The sequence below is a fragment of the Mesoplodon mirus genome, assembly GCF_964341445.2.
Source record: "Mesoplodon mirus genome assembly, chromosome: 9".
Taxonomy (NCBI): Eukaryota; Metazoa; Chordata; class Mammalia; order Artiodactyla; family Ziphiidae; genus Mesoplodon; species Mesoplodon mirus.
This window is the reverse complement of record NC_138985.1, coordinates 98119706-98138848: the sequence shown is the minus strand read 5'-3', so window position 1 is coordinate 98138848 and position 19143 is coordinate 98119706. Positions and strand designations below refer to the sequence as shown.

General features: G+C 39.4%; 1 protein-coding gene across 7 annotated transcripts in view; it reads left to right on the top strand.

Annotated features, from left to right (window-relative positions):
• Window positions 1-10073: 10073 nt before the first annotated feature.
• CNOT4 (CCR4-NOT transcription complex subunit 4) overlaps window positions 10074-19143 on the top strand; it is a 142914-nt gene continuing 133844 nt past the window's right edge. For 4 of the 7 annotated variants that reach the window (XM_082631765.1, XM_082631764.1, XM_082631767.1 and 1 more), the window contains exon 1: window positions 10075-10302. The gene's annotated coding sequence lies outside the window, so the exon portion shown is untranslated. Of the gene's footprint in view, window positions 10303-11023; window positions 11112-19143 lie in introns of all 7 variants that reach the window. The other 3 variants (XM_082631763.1, XM_082631761.1, XM_082631762.1) reach the window with 2 other exon arrangements.

The window sequence follows — 19143 nt, the reverse complement described above, 5'->3', positions numbered from 1 at the left end:
TGGCTGCATGAAGCAGAGGGGAAGGGTAGAGAGTGAAGAGGAAATTGATGAAGATATCCAGGGCAAAACTGCAGATTTCAAATCCAGTTGTTCAAGGGGAGCTTGGTGGAAGGCGGCAAAGGATCTATAACTTGGAAACAGTAAGACTATGAGCAGGCTGAGTGATTCTTTGTGAAACTAGTACAGAGGGAGTTGAGCCCTTGAACTCATTTGCTTTCCTCACTGCCATATCCTCAGTGGTGCCAGGTACATTGTAGGTCCTCAATAAGTATTTGTTGAATGAATGAAAGAATCGTTAAAATTGGACACCCACCGTTAGTTGGCACCTCATCAGGGCACCTCATGTAGGTAGGATGGGATAATATTTGGGGTTTCAATCTAGACCTGTCTGATTCCAAAGTCCAAATTCTTAATCATTGGTATATATTATTTACTTCTTGGACTCCAGCAGCAGTAATTGCTCAGGGTTTTGCCACCTGCCAAGCCACGTGAAGGCTCCCATCATGGCTTCTAGTGCTCATCAAGCTGTCACTTGCCCTAGTTGCCATGCCTCCCTCTCTGTGCATCATAATGGAAGATATGCTGGATTTTTCAAGGTGCCAAAACTCCTCTGCATTCTGGGCAAATGTGCTTTGGATGTCATGCTTTATGAATGAGTATTAATGACATGATATGCTCATATATCAATGTCACACAGAGATTTTAGGGACACTGCTCTTTCAGAGTTGACTCAGCTCACATTTCCTCCTCTCCCTGGTACATACACCTGCACTTGGGTGCCCACATTACTCAGATATGAGTTTATGGAGGGGGCTGAACTGGGACACAAATCTGAGTAAAATACATGAGTCAGTATCATCCCCTGTTCCTCCAATGACTAAGGCTCTGTTACTATCCTGTATACCAGGTTCTTCCCTGGAGACTCATGTCTCTCATGAGATTTTTGGGGATCTTCTATAGGTAGAATTCTGGTGGCCATCCCTCGGTCTCCCAGAGGCATCATACTTGTATGAATCCTAGCAGTAGATACAAATGAGATTCTCCCTGGGGTCCTTCTTGGACAAAATTAGCAGTTTCAATCACATATAATAAATTCTCTTTAAACTTCCATGCAATAAAATAAATAAGATGAAAAAATTTTTAAATCAAGTTTCCATTTTACATGAAAATATGTAAAAAGCAAAATGATAGTTATAGAAATCAGGTCTGCAGTTGTTTGAGAATTGCGTAGGAGGAGAGGATTGACTGCAAAGGGGTAAGAGGAAACTTATTAGGGTGAGGGCCCCATCTTATATCTTGGTCCTGCTGGGGGTTATGTGATTGTATACCTGTTGTGAGTTTAGAGACCTTCAGAAGTGGACCCAGAGGTAAGAACTTGGGTGAAATTAGTCATGTGGGAGATGATTCCAAGAAGTGCAGAAGTACAGGAGAAGTATGGAAAGTAAGACAGGAAAGAGAGAAAAAGGGCACATTAATGATCAGTTTACCATAGTGGGCAACTGGTGCTCAATCCTGCTTTTTTTTTTTTTCCTGCTTTGTTTTGACTTGAGGTATATTCCATAATCTCTCAGTGTTTCTTAGACATTTTATTTTAAACATTACCTTTAGGATTAATTTAATTAATGTAGGCTTCTTCCAGCAGATTTTTGTTTTCTTCTACCAAGTACCTGATGGTACAAGAAGTCAAGGGCAAGACTGGGTTACTGAGATGACCCACTGAAGGGTACCTACCCTTACTTTTTGAAGTAGGGCATTTCAGGGCCCCAGCCAAGGGCAGAGTCTCCACCTTCAGATGTGTTGAATTCCAACCCCTGTTCCTTAAACCCCAGGTGTCCATGAAGCTACTCCACTTTTCAGCTGTTCCCCTCAGATTAGCAAATGGCACCAGGGTAAAAGCAGTAGCTTTTAGCATATTTAACAAGAGGGGGATCTTTTTTTAAATTTATTTAATTTATTTTTTTGGCTGCATCAGGTCTTAGTTGCAGCATGCGGAATCTTTGTGGAGGCATGTGGGATCTTTCGTTGTGGTGTGTTGTGTGGGTCTTCTCTAGTTGTGGCACATGGGCTCCAGGGCGCATGGGCTCTGTAGTTTGCGGCACGTGGGCTCTCTCATTGAGGTGCATGGGCTCAGTAGTTGTGACTCGTGGGCTTAGTTGCCCCACGGCATGTGGGATCTTAGTTCCCCGACCAGGGATTGAACCCGCATCCCCTGCATTGGAAGGTGGATTCTTTACCACTGGACCACCAGTTATGTCTTTGATGCTTTTTAGTAAATGCTTCTGGTATTTATCCAACTTTTTTTCAGTTGCCTTTAGTGAAAGGATAAAGGGACTCATATCTAATGAGGCCCCAAAAGCTAGGAAATGGAGTGAAGAGAGGCAAATCTGGACGGTCCTAGAGGTTCATTCCTGTCCCTCTTGCAGCATTGTGGTAGATTAGGTTACTGTTCAGCAAATATTCATTCCACCCAATAAGAGGAGTCTACTTCCCAACTTTTTTGTTTTTTTGTTTTGTTTTTAGCAGAGCAGCATGTAGGATCTTAGTTCCCAGACCAGGGATCCAACTTGCACCCCCTGTATTGGAAGGGCAGAGTCTTAACCACTGGACTGCCAGGGAAGTCCCTTTCCCAGCTCTTTTGATGTTGAACTTGGCTGTGTGACTTGCTTTGACTACCGAGATGTTGCCAAATGTGTTTGCACATTTGGACTTGCCCTCCTGCATCTATCTCCCCCGTTGCCATGAGAACTTTGCTCAGGAAGCTGCTGCCCCTTCAGCCTGGGCCCCAGAATGAACACACATGAAAGCGGTCTTGAGCCCAGCCTACAGAAGAGCCAACCCCAAGTGGACTTGCAGCTGAAAGAAGAGCCACCCAGATGAGCCCAATTTAGATACATTGACCCCAAGCTGACCTATAGTTGTATGAGAGAAAACAAATGATAATTCTTTTAAGTCACTGCATTTGTGGGTGGGGTTTGTTACACAGCACTTCTGCTGCGATAGATAATCATACAGGTAGCCTAACACGAAGCTGGCTCAGCAGATGCAAGTTATCGCAACGGATTTTTAAAAAAGGCTATTATAAGAATCTGAGCTCCAGAAGCTTCTCTTTTCTAACAAGTCATTCCCCAACCAGGAGGTTCTCATTGTTACATAATTGCCTAGATGCCCCCTATTTCCCATTTTGTATAAGTAGTTAAAACATCAGAGGAGTGTGGTCCATCACCTGGAAAACTCCTTTTCGGGGTATACCCACTCTATTTATGCCAGGCTTAAGCATGTGCCTGTGTGGGATAATGAGGAATAATCCTCGTGCTGCATCTCCAGAATGTTTTCCCCACTAAATCTTATTTTGTATTTATACTACGCAGAACTAGGGGTGTGTGTGGGCCTCTGCTCGCTTTGCACAATAAGGGGAAAGGTTGGTCAGAATCATTTTGTATGCTGTTACCAAAAGCCAGAAATCCCAATCTCTCTGTTGAAAAATGATCACCTAAATTTAACAAATATTACTATTTTGTCATGTGCATTTTTTGCAGTTTCATATTGATATTGTTGATATATAGGAATGCTACTGATTTTTGTATGTTGATATTGTATTCAACGACCTTGTTGAATCTTCTTTAGTTTTCATTGTTCATATATTCTCTTGAATTTTCTATGCTGACAATCATACTATTTGTATATAATGAGAGGGTTTTTTTTTTCCTTTTTCTTCCTAGTTCTTATATCTCTTGTTTCATTTTGACGTCTTTTTGCATTGGCTAGACCCTCCAGTATGATGCTGGATGGTAACTATGATAGCATGACATCCTTGCCATGTTTTAAAGAAAATGCTTTTAAAATTCGACTATTATGTGTAATGTTTGCTGTAGGTTTTTAGTGGATTAAGGAAGTTCCTTTTTATTCCTGTTTTGCTAAAGTATATATTTTAATAATTGAACATTGTCTCTTATTAAGAGCTTTTTCTGCAACTATTAGAATGATCTATGTATTTTCTATTTTAATCTGTTGATGTGGTAAATTATACTGCATTTATCTCCATAAGTGAAGGAGTTGAATAAGAGAGGCATTATCGATTTCTTGAATGATTGGCAAAATGAGCCTGTAAAATTATTCAGACTTGGTGCCTTTCAGCAAGGGAAACCTGATTACTCTTCAATTTTTTCATGAGTATGTCCCTGAATAATATAATTGTTTTCACCGTGAAAGAAATCACACAAAGGAGAGTACAAAATGCATTTGCGTCTCTTAAAAATAATAGTAACATGAACACCTGTAGGTCTACAAGATACATTAAGAAATAGCATCAGTTCTTTAGAAGTTCCCTGTGTAACCCTCCAAGGTCATGTACCTTTTTCTCCGTGTAGGGATAACCATGTCCTGAATTTTGTATAAAACATGTTCTTATTTTTCTTCGTAATTTTAACTTTACCTATGTATCCCTGGATAATATTATTTTGTTCTGCCTATTTTTGAACTTCATATAAAATGTATCATACTGTTATATATTCATCTGTGATTTTCTTCCTTTGCCCTATATCTTGTTTTTGAAATTCATTCTTTGAAATTGAAATGTATACCTGTAGTTATTCCTTTTTTTTTTTTTTTGCTGTATAATAATACACTGTATTAAATTACTCAATTTATCCATTTTACTATTGATTTACATTTGGGTTATTTCCAGTGCTTTTTTTTTAATTAATTAATTTTATTTGATTATTTATTTTTGGCCGTTCTTTTCAGCAAAGAACTTGCCAGCCAGCTACTTATCTTGGTAAAAAAACTTTTATTGGAACCAGGGCCAGAATTAGTGGGAGGAAAGTGAGGCAGGGTTGTGTAAAACTCAGGGTCAGATTTTGTCTTTATTTTACATTTTAATATTTTGTTCATCATGGATTTGTTTTGCATAAATGTTGATGTTAAAAAAGTGTTCTATCAAAATATTATTTACCTTGATGACTGCATCTTTGAGTGCTTGCTTAAATATTGTGCCCAAGGCAAGTTCCTCCCTCACCTCATCCTAGTTCCAGCCCTGCCATAGTCTAAACTATTTATTATCTCCAGGCGGCACTTTTGCAATCGCTTCCTAACTGGTCTCTCCACTTCTATATTTGCCACCCATCTTTGATCCAGTCTCCATGTGGCTGCCCCCCTTGATCTTTTGAAAAGACAAATTGATTATGTCACTTCTCTTTTTCAAACCATTCAACTGTGTCTCTCTATTTTTTTTTTTTTTTTTTTTTTTTTGCGGTACGCGGGCCTCTCACTGTTGTGGCCTCTCCCGTTGCGGAGCACAGGCTCCGGACGTGCAGGCTCAGCGGCCATGGCTCACGGGCCCAGACGCTCCGCGGCATGTGAGGTCTTCCCGGACCGAGGCACGAACCCGTGTCCCCTGCATCGGCAGGCGGACTCTCAACCACTGCGCCACCAGGGAAGCCCCTCCTACTGCTCTTTGAATGCCACAACTTCACTGGTTACTTTCCATTCCTGGAATATGATAAATTCATTCCTGCATTGGGGTCTTAGCACAGGCCATTCTTTAAAAGGGTGATCCCTTCCAATTTCATATTAAGTCATCTCTTTAGAGAGGCTGTCTAAAGTAAGTTCTTTCCTGATATATCTATTACTCTGATCTTTTTCCTTCTTAATCCAACAAATAATTACAGTTTTACTTGCTTATTATTTAACTTATATTCTGTGTTTTCTTTTAAACCCTAAGATCTTTGAGGGAGCTTAGTGCTTTGCTCACTTACATGTACCCAATATTTAGCACTCAAATACTAAATAATTAAAACTAGAAAAGATAAATAATAACAATAAAACTCCAAGCAAATGGATTTTTGGGAAAAAAAGCCTCACATATAAAGTGGCATTAATATTCATTAATATTAAAACAATCTGGTCATAACAAGGATCATAAAACTGATCATTTCCTTTGGCCCAGTAGGCCTACACTTGAGACTATATCCTAAGAATATAACTTGAAATTTTTATTTATTTAAAATATCCATATATTAATAATTTGTGAAGGTTGGAAAAATGGGAAACAACCCCTGTTTTCATTCTCCTTCTCCAGCCTAGATAAGCCAAACTGTAAGTTGTTTCTTTGGCAGAACCCAAGCAGAAAAGCGTTATTAGAGAAAAACCACTAAGTTGGGCAAAATACAATCAGCATGACTTAGAGTTCACCAGTCTCAGATGGGCGATCATTATTTCCCTGAAATGCTGTTGTTTTTCTGATGAAGCTGTTCTTCTCTCTACAGATGCTATTTTAATAGTCATCATTCTCCTTGGACCAAAGAAGCCACCATCTACAAGGCCATTTAAGTCAGAAAACATGAGAGCTATTCATGGGAACACCTCCTCCCTATCTATTACATCACCAAGTCCTATTGTTTCAACCTCAGGAAATATCTCTTGAACTCATCACCTCTCTTCTATCTTCACTGCCACCACAATCAGAACCAAGAATATTCTGTTAATTAGTTGCTCCATTTGCATTCTTGCTTTACTCCTATCCATTCACCACACAGCAGAGTGACCTATTTTTTAAATGTATAAAACTAATTCATACACATAATAGATCAATATAGCAATTCATAAAGGCAAAGTTGTATTCTCCCTCCACCCCTTTCCAACTGCAGTCCCCCAAAGTAAGCAACCACACACTAAATGTTTGATGTGTTCGTATTCTCCCATTCTTTTTTCTGTGTTATAGATAAACATTGATTGATTCTTTTTTATTTCTAAAAAAATGGGTAACATTATACACAATATATCATGTTATAATTTACTTATTTATTCTTTACCTAATAAACATGTCATGGACATTCTTCCAGGTCAATATATAGTTCTTTCCCTTTCTCTTTTTCATATAGCTATGTATTATTCCAGAGAATGGAAGTACAAAAATCTAGATAACTTCCTCAGTGATGAATAACTTCCTCAGTGGTGAACATTCTGATACAATCTGATAAATTCCTCAGTGATGAACATTCAGTAGCATGTTCTTCTAAAAATGTAAATGAGATCATGCCTCTTCCCTTCAAGGCTTTCCTTTTCCCATGGAAGAAGATCCACATTTCCTACCATGGGCTGCCTGCAAGGCTCTGGAATGATATGGCCCTTGCCTCTATTTAATCCACCTTACACCCCACCTCCGTTTGCTTACCATAACTCACACTAGCATTCTAGTAAGGTTTTTTCCACCTCATTCATAATCCCTGCATATTTTCTACTCTTAACCTGTAAAGATCTTCCCTGACTATCCTCCTCTTGCTCACCAATCTAAATTAGGTTCCCCTCAAAATAATTCCATTTGCAGCAACAAGGATGCAACTAGAGATTATCATACTAAGTAAGTCAGAAAGACAGGGACAAATACCATATGATATCACTTATATGTGAATCTAGAATACAGCACAAATGAACCTATCTACAGAGCAGAGACAGACTCACAGACATGGAGATTGGACTTGTGTTGGGGGGTAGGGAGAGGGATGGACTGGGAGTTTGGGGTTGGGAGAGGCAAACTATAAAAAAAAAGAAAAAAAGAAAACAAATTATGTTCCCCTCTTAAACAGTCTCATAACATCTTGTAAACACCTTCACAGTACTCATCACCAGTTATAATAATCTATAAGAAATTATATGTATATACTTGTATTTATTTATTTAGTTAAAATTTATTTATTTATTTATTTATTTTTGGCTGCATTGGGTCTTCGTTGCTGCGTGCGGGCTTCCTCTAGTTGCGGGAGCTACTCTTCGTTGCAGTGCGTGGGCTTCTCACTGTGGTGGCTTCTCCTGTTGTGGAGCTCGGACTGTAGGTGCACGGGCTCCAGTAGTTGTGGTTCGCGGGCTCTAGAGCACAGGATCAGTAGTTGTGGCACGTGGGCTCAGTAGTTGTGGCTCGCAGGCTTAGTTGCTCCGCAGCATGTGGGATATTCCCAGACCAGGGCTCAAACCCGTGTCCCCTGCATTGGCAGGCAGGTTCTTAACCACTGCGCAGGGAAGCCCATCCCTCATGACTTTTAAATGCCCCCAGTGCAGGTGAGAAACCTGTATATATGATCAGTACCTAAAACCTGACCTATTTTGCATATGAACACAAAGCTGTTTTAAATTATTACAGAACTCTAACAGTGAGTGTTTTAGGAATGCATCTACAGTGGACACTGAGGACAGATTAGCGTTGTCACCAGAGGTGGTCAATCACCATACTTGTGTCAGTTGGTATTTGGAGCTTTCACATTCATGGGGATTTATAAGTGCCAGCAAATGAAGATTTGATTATATTTTCTAGAATAGTCATGTTTGAGCATTTATATGTTGAAATACAAATCATTGTATTATAAATTACTTTTATATCATATATAGGACATTATTTTGATTTAAAACAAGATCATATATGTAGATGAAATTCATAAATTATCCATGAATTTCATTTTAGGCTAATACAAGAGATATTGTAAAGATACTATTCTTAAAAAAAGGTGTGTAGGATAAGATGATGGATTAGATATGATGATTAAGATCCTTTCCAGTCTTAATGCGGTGGTTCTTATCTTTAATAATGGTAAGGATTCTGTTTATTTTGTTCTTTTAGTTACTTGGTTTACATTTCACTGTAAAATTGGTAATGTAAAAAACACACATTAAAATAATACATGTCTCCTATACTTAATGTTTAAAGGTGGTGAATCCAAATGATTTCCCAACTTTCCTTGCTAGGTAATAATCTCATGATTCTACAATTTCAAATTTTTGGTAAATTGTGAGTTTATTACATATTTTAAGTTTTCACCAAATAATTGACTCTAGGCTTGATAGTAAAGCACAAAGAACTAATGTACTGTTAAAAAATGAAATGAAAGCTTCTCACTATGAGATTAGGTTCACAGATTTTATACTGCAACCTTCCCCTATTCTCCTTCTGTTTAGAATTTTTCATCAGTTACAATATACTATGCATTTCAATCATACGTTTTATAAATTGCCTCCTCTCCCTATTCTGTCACCCCAACACACACAGTAGAATAGACACAGGAATTCCTAGAATAGGAACAGGGAATTTTGTCTATTTTGCTCACCGTCTCCTCCCCATGTATAGAACAGTGCCGGGCACACAGGAGGAGCTCAATGAGTATTTGTTGTATGAATGGGTGAAGAATACACGCAGTAAGCAAAAACGACTGCGTCGAGCGCCACTTCCACCAGAATTATAGGAGGCATGTGGGAGGGACCAGTAAATTGACTGATTTTTTTGTGTATGTGTGTGACTGATTTTTGAGATTGAGGACTCCTCGGCGCTCGTAGAAATTGCGAATGCGTTCTTATATTCGTTGGGATGTATTGATGTGTGAAGGGCTTGTGAACTCCGCGCACAGAGCTGTGCAGGCTGGAAATCGAACTAAAAATTTGCAAAGTCCGTATACTGTTCTCAAGTTTATATCATTAGAAACACATTTTTGTAAACGCGTGGGTCTTCCCTTCTCTTGTACTTCTGTAAAGGACAATTTAGGATATCTCTTCACTGGAGATTAATGGTGAGGACTGGATCAAGGGTGGTGACTCCAAAACGCGCAAACAGGGGCAACGAGTTAACACTTTTCGCAAACAAACGCCAATTCAGTATCCAATTCCCACTCTAGATCAAATCCCGCGCTCCTCCTACCTCCAACCTGCCTGTACCCCGCCCTCTTTAATACCCATGGTGGGCAGAGCAGAGAACGGTCTCGGTTCCCCCAAAATTGGTTACGCCCGCCCCGAGTTTTGGTTTCCCATATTTGAGCAAACACCGAGGAAACGGAACCGCTAACGAAGGCCGCCGACCAAATGACAGCGGAGCAGCACACGCGGGTCAAGAAGGAAGCAAAACACGAAGAAAGGCAATAGTGTAACAGGCACGTGAAGTGGGCGATCCCATCCGCCCTCGGAGTGAGAACATCAACTCCCGGCTTGCCTCTGGGCTGTTACCCACCGAGGACTACAACTCCCAGGATGCTGCAGGAGCGACCCCCGCCGCTTCTCCCGCCCCTCCCCCGCCCCTCCCTGCCGGATCGGCGTGCGCCTGCGCACCGGAGGCCGGAGGAGTCTTACCCTAATGTAAGATGGTGGCCCGTCTGGCTGTGGAACCCACCGAAAGCTGAGAGTCTCTGTCTCAGCCGTAAAGGTCGGACTCGCTGAAGCAATCAGGCCCGTTTCTGAAGAGTTTTTTCCCCGACACTCGTTCAGTGGTCTCTTGTGAGGACGCGGCAACGCGTGGAGTCGGATAAGGGGAAAGCGAGGCAAGGCAGGCGGGTGAGTCTGTGCGGGGCTGGGCTTAGGGGAAACCCGGTGCTTGCCGGCTACGAGAGAGCGGAGGCTTCGCTGGGACTGTGCAGGCCGCACCCCCCTTTCTCCCCACCCCCCGCCTCATCTTCAGCCTCCTTCTCGGTCTTCCTCCTCCTCCTTCTCCTCTTCCTCCCTCTCCCCTCTACGCCACAGCAGTTACCGCCGGGAAAAGGGAGCGGGGCAGAAGGCTGCGCGGCGGCGAGCCTCGACTGCTTCAAAAATCTCTTCAATTGGGCAGCCGAGGCGGCTGCTCGTCTTCAGTGCTCTCCCCTACGTTTTTGTAGGGGCAGGAATCTTAGGTCTCAGGACTCCCTATTTTCCCAACCCCCTTGCCCCTCTCTGACGTCCTTCCCCAGTGGCTCCCGTCTCCCAAGACCGAAGCCATCACTTCCACTCTGACCCGTGGTGCTCATTAATCCCACTGCTCGTTGCCCACTCGTCCTGCCGCTTGTTTTTTGCTCCGCTGCTACCACTGTGGAGTTAGCCTTTGCTCCCCCCTGGTGCTTGCCATTAGTCCCCAGCCTATCTGGTACCCTAGAGCTTCTTCCGATTTTCAGTCTTTCCTTTAACCACATCTGTCATTTTAAAGCTGCCCCTTAAGTATCTAGATTATGCTGCTGCTCGTTCTGACCCACCTGTTTCACAGCGTTCTTGGGTATTGTCCGTTCCTTCCCTCTTTCCTATACAGATTCTTTCAACATACACTTCCAGAAAAAAAGGGATGCCCCGTGTTGGCCCCTGAAAAGTCAAGGAAGTTGGGAAGTGAATGAAGTGAGGTAGGATACTGTTAAACATTTTGAGTGAAGCTCATTTATTCGGGCTACTCCGGAGAGGAGCGTCTTCGTTTTGCTTTCAGTGATCTATTTGTGGATTATTCGCTCTGTTGGGACGTGTTTTTTTTTTTTTTTTTTTCCCCCATTTTGGACCGGTTTCTCCATGCTACCAATCATTCTTCTGAATTGAGTCTCCCCAGGATACTTAATGTGGGCTCTGATTATACCAACAAATACTAGCCTGGGCGTTTAAAAATAAGATAAATCTGGCACACAACCAAATTCATCTGTGAGCTCCACAAGCAAATATAAGTGGTGTTCTGATTATATGCAGGTTATATGTGGGTTACAGATTCCTTCCAAATTGAGAATTGATTATTGACTCCGTTTTATTGATGTTCAGCTTAATTGATGACATTTTATTTATAGTTTGAGTGGAAATTTCCTCTCCAGCTAATATCTGACTGACTTGATATTTTTGGATTTGGGAAGTTCTTTCTTTTAACATATCTAGAATGGTAGGTATCTGAATAAATTGTCTTCTCTTGAAAACCATTAGGTCTATAAGCAAAAGAAAAATCGATTTTTTTTTTCAAAACTAAATCTCATTTTTTCCATAGAAAAGAAGGGGGCTGGGAAAGAAATGACAAAGCTGTGCACATAAATGCATTTGGTAACACTCAGTGTCATTATTATTTACATTAAAAAGCAGAAAACTAGAAGCCAATGGTGGCTTATGATGTCTGTTTTGTGAAGAAGGAGATTTTGCTATAATCACACTACTGTGAAGTAAAGAATTACCAGAAAACCAAACAGGATTACATAGATCAGATACATACATCTCAAATTTAAACATAAATAAGACATTGTGTTCTTAAGATATATGTAAAAATATTAAGTCATAGTAGCAATCTCATGCAGCAATATACCTCTTATTTGCAAAAGTAATAATACCTCAAGTGTAAATATAAATACATATAGTTGCCCATTAAATCACTTTTGGATGTTACTGCATAATTGTGATTTTTTTTTACAGATTTTATCTGTAATACTTGATGGAATCTTACATTTGACATTATATTCACTTGATTGTGATAAATGGTCTGTTTCATCAAATGTAAACCGAGGTTAGGAAAGCTGTTTATAAACTTCATTTTTCCTTTCAGCCACTTAAGCCACAACTTGGGGAAACTAAATAAATCCCGACTTTTCTGAGAATTGGAAGCAATTTATATAGCAAACCTTGTCCTAAGTTATGACCTGAGGTTTTTTAAAAAAAATTATTACTTACTTTTAGTTTATCAGTAGGAATATATTTAATACAATTGATCTTCAACTCTAAGCAAAAAATATATTTCATTTTTCTTTGTAATACGCTGGTGGAGAAGCTTTCCACTTTGAACAAGCCTAACACACGGGTTTAGAAACCCTTGGCAGTCATACTTGGCTGAATTGTAAGCAGTGTGTTCTAGGAGAGGACTGTTTGTCTGGCAGAAGAGGGTAAATGATTTTAATACATCTTTTGTTTTGTAAAGATATTTTGCTTCAATAAAAGCATTCTCAAGTAATTTTCTCCACTCTATAGTTTTTCTCCTGCCATCGTCAAATTCTTAGTTTCAGCACTGTGAAGTCAAAATGAATTTACTTTGGAATCTTTAACACATCTGAAGAAGATATCTAAAGTTCTTTGACATTTTGATAGGAAATACAGAGCTGAGAGTTCAAAGTATTTTTGTATGGTTTAACTTTTTAAAATTTTTATAAATTTATTTATTTATTTTTGGCTGTGTTGGGGTCTTCGTTGCTGCACGTGGGCTTTCTCTAGTTACCGTGAGTGGGGGCTACTCTTAGTTGCGGTGCGTGGGCTTCTCATTGCAGTGGCTTCTCTTGTTGCCGAGCACGGGGTCTAGGCGCACGGGCTTCAGTAGTTGTGGCTCGCGGGCTCTAGAGCGCAGGCTCAGTAGTTGCGGCGCACGGGCTTTGTTGCTCCGCGGCATGTGGGCTATTCCCGGACTAGAGCTCGAACCCGTATCCCCTGCATTGGCAGGCGGATTCTTAATCAGTGCGCCACCAGGGAAGCCCGTGTGGTTTAACTTCTTAGATGTAACATTTTGAGTATTGTAGCTTCATAATTTCGTGGGGTTCTTTTTTTTGGATAGTTTGGAATACTTTCTGCCAGTTTCAGTAGTTGAATTCTTCAATTGAATAGATTATTTCTACAGGAGGGCTTTTGAACATGAGTTACTTAAGGTTGACTTGTTATGAAATTTGTTTTCATAAAGTTCCATAGACAAATCTTTAATTTTATTAGGATGAGACAGTTATAATCAAATGGCAAAATACAGAAAAATTGTTTTGTAATGCCCTTCAACTTCAGCCTGATTGGAGCACTAGTGATAACTTGCAGTTTGTTACTTTGTAAAAGAAAGAGGGCATTGCTTAAGGATGAACTCCTTGCATTAGGGGAGTTTTATTTTAAAGTGATGTTATATGTATCGATATAATGAAAAAATATCTTCTCAGTTTAAGCACTATGATTTTAGAAATCTTTCCTTTCTCTCCTTCGCTACTCCTGCTTTAAGGTTAAGCTACACTCTTCATTAAAAAAAAAGTTTCTTTTTCTTTTTTTTTAAATTTATTTTATTTTATTTATTTATTTTTTTTTTGCGGTACGCGGGCCTCTCACTGCTGTGGCCTCTCCCGTTGCGGAGCACAGGCTCCGGACGCGCAGGCTCAGCGGCCATGGCTCATGGGCCCAGCCGCTCCGTGGCATGTGGGATCCTCCCGGACTGAGGCACGAACTCGTGTCCTCTGCATAGGCAGGCGGACTCTCAACCCCTGTGCCACCAGGGAAGCCCTCTTTTTTTGATGCCTTCAGATAGCACTTGATTGAATCTATTCTCAATGTTATTATTATTTTTAATTTTTTTTAAAAGTCATTTATTTATCTGTTTGTTTATTTATTTAGGCTGCATTGGGTCTCTGTTGCTGCATGCAGGCTTTATCTAGTTGAGGTGAGCGGGGGCTACTCTTCATTGCGGTGCGTGGGCCTCTCGTTGCAGTGGCTTCTCTGGTCGTGAAACACGGGCTCCAGGCACATGGGCTTCAGTAGTTGTGGCTTGCGGGCTCTAGAGCGCAGGCTCAGTAGCTGTGGTGCACAGGCTTAGTTGTTCCCCAGCATATGGGATCTTGCTGGACCAGGGCTCAAACCCGTGTCCCCTGCATTGGCAGGCGGATTCTTAACCACTGTGCCACTAGGGAAGCCCAATGTTATTATTTTTATAGACCATTCAAGTGAAATAGAAAGTTTTAGTTTGTGAAAACTTAAACCTCTGCTGAAAATTCAGTTAGCTTTCTGTCATTAAGTATAGTACTGTCTTGACTTTTTGTGAAGGAAGTTACATTCATCTCAGTTAGTTCTAAAGAAAAACAGTAGGGAAATAGGTTATAGAGATTTTTAGGGCTCTAGAAATAGTATAACTAGAATGTACTACATACTTTTCTCAAAGGATTTCTTAATCTAAGTGGAACTTGTAAATGGTTTTCATCCCACTGGAATAGCATGTATTGGATAAAACTTGTTAACACATTTTGAGATTTAAAAAATTTTGTGTTACCTGAGAGATATTAGGAAAAATCTGCAAATGCCCATTCTTATATAAAATGTGTCAATGCCACTGATATTTTAAAGAGAGTAATATTTTTTTCTCAAAAGTTGAGAGTACACAAATTAAAAAGATGGCATAATTTACTCACTTATTTAGTGATGCAATGAAAGAAGATAGTGGGACTGTTAATCCTATATTTAGTGGTTTTCTGAAAAAACTTTTTTCAGAATTGTTTTTAATCTGATATTTATGTGGCCTTCTTTATTAGAAAAGATTGTGTAGTAAATGTTAACTTTTTCACGTGTAGTAATATTAATCCAATGGGTTTTGTCACATTTCTTTTTTGTAGCATGATTCTTTTATTTTTTAATCAGAAAGTAGTTTATAGAAGAGAAAATTTCAACACTATTTTGGCCCCTTAGATTAGCCTTCCCGTAACAGTTTTTCTTTTACTATAAGAGAGAAATTACATGCTACTAAAAAGAAGATGATTACTTTTACTTGCTAGGAAAATGAAACTTTAAAGATAGGGCAAGTACAAGGCAATTTGAGTATGAGTTTATTTTTTTCCTAAGGAGTTTATTTGTGAGGATGGTTTCATTCTTTCTAAACTCTGTTTATACAAGAGAGTTGTCCTGTTTTAAACTTTAATTGCATTGGGTGATGGGCAGATGATGTATTGCTATTGGGATAAAGCTTGCTATTTGTATATGTCAGATATCTGTTCACAATCAAATATGTTATTTAGTTATGGTATCTAAAACCTCCCCTCTTGAGTATTTAGAGAAAATATGGAGAAGGGGAAATCAAAATAATCAGATTGGTTTGTATATATGCCTAAAACCAGTATGGGGGAAAAAAAAGTCAAGGCAAAGAAACAGTGTAATTAGAAGAATAAAATGCCAGCATTTAAAGATAGTAGATGTTTGTATCACTGCTTTTGGAAGGAATTAGTGAACAATGATGTAGGGAAATAATGGTTGAATTTTGAAGAGTAGTTATAGACTGAAATATCAAAGGGGTGGAGCTATATGTTGTCATTAAGCCAAATATCTGAAATTTCTTAAGCATATTTTTCAGTTCTCAGAATAAAGAGGAAGGGCTAATTTTCCTGATTATTTAAGAACCTACTAATTCAATCCCTGTTAAGGGCAATTGGTGTCTTCAGATAATGAATTTCTTGAAATAACATTGGCTGATTTGGGTTATTGAACATTGATTTTAGCAACTTTTTTTCTTTTTATTTTCTGCCTTTCATATTATGCCTTTTTTTTTTTTTTAACAATGTTTCGTGATTTTCAGCTATTGTTTGGGTGGACCCTTTTGTGAATGCTGTAATTGAATGAAAATTTGAAATATAAGCAGTATTGCTTTTTTTTTAGCATCTTTATTGGAGTATAATTGCTTTACAATGGTGTGCTAGTTTCTGCTTTATAACAAAGTGAATCAGTTATACATATACATATGTTCCCATATCTCTTCCCTCTTGCATCTCCCTCCCTCCCACCCTCCCTATCCCACCCCTCTAGGTGGTCACAGACCACCTAGCTGATCTCCCTGTGCTATGCGGCTGCTTCCCACTAGCTATCTATCTTACATTTGGTAGTGTATATATGTCCATGCCACTCTCTCACTTTGTCACAGCTTACCCTTCCCCCTCCCCATATCCTCAAGTCCATGCTCTAGTAGGTCTGTGTCTTTATTCCTGTCTTACCCCTAGGTACTTCATGACCTTTTTTTTTTTTTCTCCCATATATATGTGTTAGCATATGGTATTTGTTTTTCTCTTTCTGACTTTCTTCACTCTGTATGACAGACTCTAGGTCCATCCACCTCACTACAAATAACTCAGTTTCATTTCTTTTAATGGCTGAGTAATATTCCATTGTATATATGTGCCACATCTTCTTTATCCATTCATCTGTTGATAGACACTTAGGTTGCTTCCATGTCCTGGCTATTGTAAATAGAGCTGCAATGAACATTTTGGTACATGACTCTTTTTGAATTATGGTTTTCTCTGGGTATATGCCCAGTAGTGGGATTGCTGGGTCATATGGTAGTTCTATTTTTAGTTTTTTAAGGAACCTCTATACTGTTCTCCATAGTGGCTGTATCAATTTACATTGCCACCAACAGTGCAGGAGGTTTCCCGTTTCTCCACACCCTCTTCCGCATTTATTGTTTGTAGATTTTTTGATGATGGCCATTCAGACCGGTGTGAGATGATATCTCATTGTAGTTTTGATTTGCATTTCTCTAATGATTAATGATGTTGAGCATTCTTTCCTGTGTTTGTTGGCAATCTGTATATCTTTGGAGAAATGTCTATTTAGGTCTTCTGCCCATTTTTGGATTGGGTTGTTTGTTTTTTTGTTATTGAGCTTCATGAGCTGCTTGTAAATTTTGGAGATTAATCCTTTGTCAGTTGCTTCATTTGCAAATATTTTCTCCCATTCTGAGGGTTGTCTTTTGGTCTTGTTTATGGTTTCCTTTGCTGTGCAAAAAGCTTTTAAGTTTGATTAGGTCCCATTTGTTTATTTTTGTTTTTATTTTCATTTCTCTAGGAGGTGGGTCAAAAAGGATCTTGCTGTGATTTATGTCATAGAGTGTTCTGCCTATGTTTTCCTCTAAGAGTTTTATAGTGTCTGGCCTTACATTTAGGTCTTTAATCCATTTTGAGTTTATTTTTGTGTATGGTGTTAGGGAGTGTTCTAATTTCAGCAGTATTGCTTTTGGTAGTAAGATTAATTTTTCTTTTGATGGAGATCCCCTCCATTTTGATTAGATTTTTTCCTTTAATTTTTAAATTAATTCTTAGTTGAGAATTAGCTCATACAAGTTCCCTGTCAAATTAGATCTTTCCAGAATTCTTTTTCGTACTTTAAATGGGGACTTAGATATTTGTTGGGTAAAGAAAAGTGTTATGATATGCCTTGTTTTTGTCATTTAAAATGAAGTAAAGACATTATTAGTGTTAAAAAAATTGACTTATTAGCGTGAAAAATTTTAAACAAAAGTAGACACAAATCTCTATGTGTGTGTCACTTCAAAGATCATCAACTCATAGTCAATCTGGGTTTACCTATGCCCCCACTTAGTTTACTCCTTGTCCCCCTACTCTTTGACCTGGATTATTTTGTTGTTGTTTTTTGTTTGTTTTTTGCGGTATGAGGGCCTCTCACTGTTGCGGCCTCCCCCACCGCGGAGCACAGGCTCCAGACGCGCAGGCCCAGCAGCCATGGCCCACGGGCCAGCCTCTCTGCGTCATGTGGGATCTTCCCGGACCGGGGCACGAACCCGCGTCCCCTGCATCGGCAGGCAGACCCCCAACCACTGTGCCACCAGGGAAGCCCTGACCTGGATTATTTTGAAGCAAATCCTCGTCATCACAATTATTTCATTTGTACTAGAACTCTTTTTGACGTATAATATCCTTGATTTTTTAAAAAAATCAGGATTATTGAATCAATTTGTCAAATAGTCTTTAAGTACTTAATATAGACCTACTTCTTGGGAAATGGCCCAACCTCTTCTAAGAGTTTATTATCTTGTTGGGTATACTTTCATAATAATATAACTAGCACTATCCAAAGCATTATACAACTAACGCTTTGATACATGGGTCTGAGTCCATTATGTTAGTATAGGGTTATCTAGGAGTAGGGCTTCCTTGAGAAAGTGGGACTTAAATAAAGAATATGTACTGTCTGCATAGGCAGATCATCTTCAGAAGGAGAACATTCCATACGTTCCATGTGGGGCTTGGAAGCAGGATCAAACACTTGGTGGGGACCAGCATGATGTGAGAGAGGTGTAAGGAGTCTGATCTCAGTAGAATAAGGTGTTAGTTTCTGAGAATGGTGTCAGAGAAATTAGTATGCTAGAGTAGGGCTAGATTATGAGGTGTATTCAGTGTCAGGTTGAATCTGATCAGCTACGGTAAGGAGCCAGTAGTTGGGGGCAGGAGATGACATGACGAAAGTACTCTTTAGAAAGATTCCTTCTTCAGTAGTGTGCAGCATATTTTGGGGTTGACAGTTGAGTTGAGTGTGAAAAATTAATGAGTAGGCCACTGAGGTAAGGGGCCACCTGAGAGATGTTGGTGTGGATATTCTACCCGATTTGGCACCTAATTGATTCCATCTTCTCTTCAGTCCTTATATCCAGAAATGACAACAAGGTTTTGGAGAATAGAGGACTGAAGAAATGTGTATTTGTCTTTGATAGTAAACTGCAATTTGTTATCCAAGCCCAGCTTTTGAAAAGGAAGTGATGTATGATTACTCAAATAACAATCTCAAGAAAATTCAGCAGAAAACAGCTACCAGTGTTTTCAAATAATGTTAGATATGTATTCACTGGGAGTTTGGAAAATAAAGAAAATCTTTATTACATGATAATGAGGTGGAACATATTTCATTTGT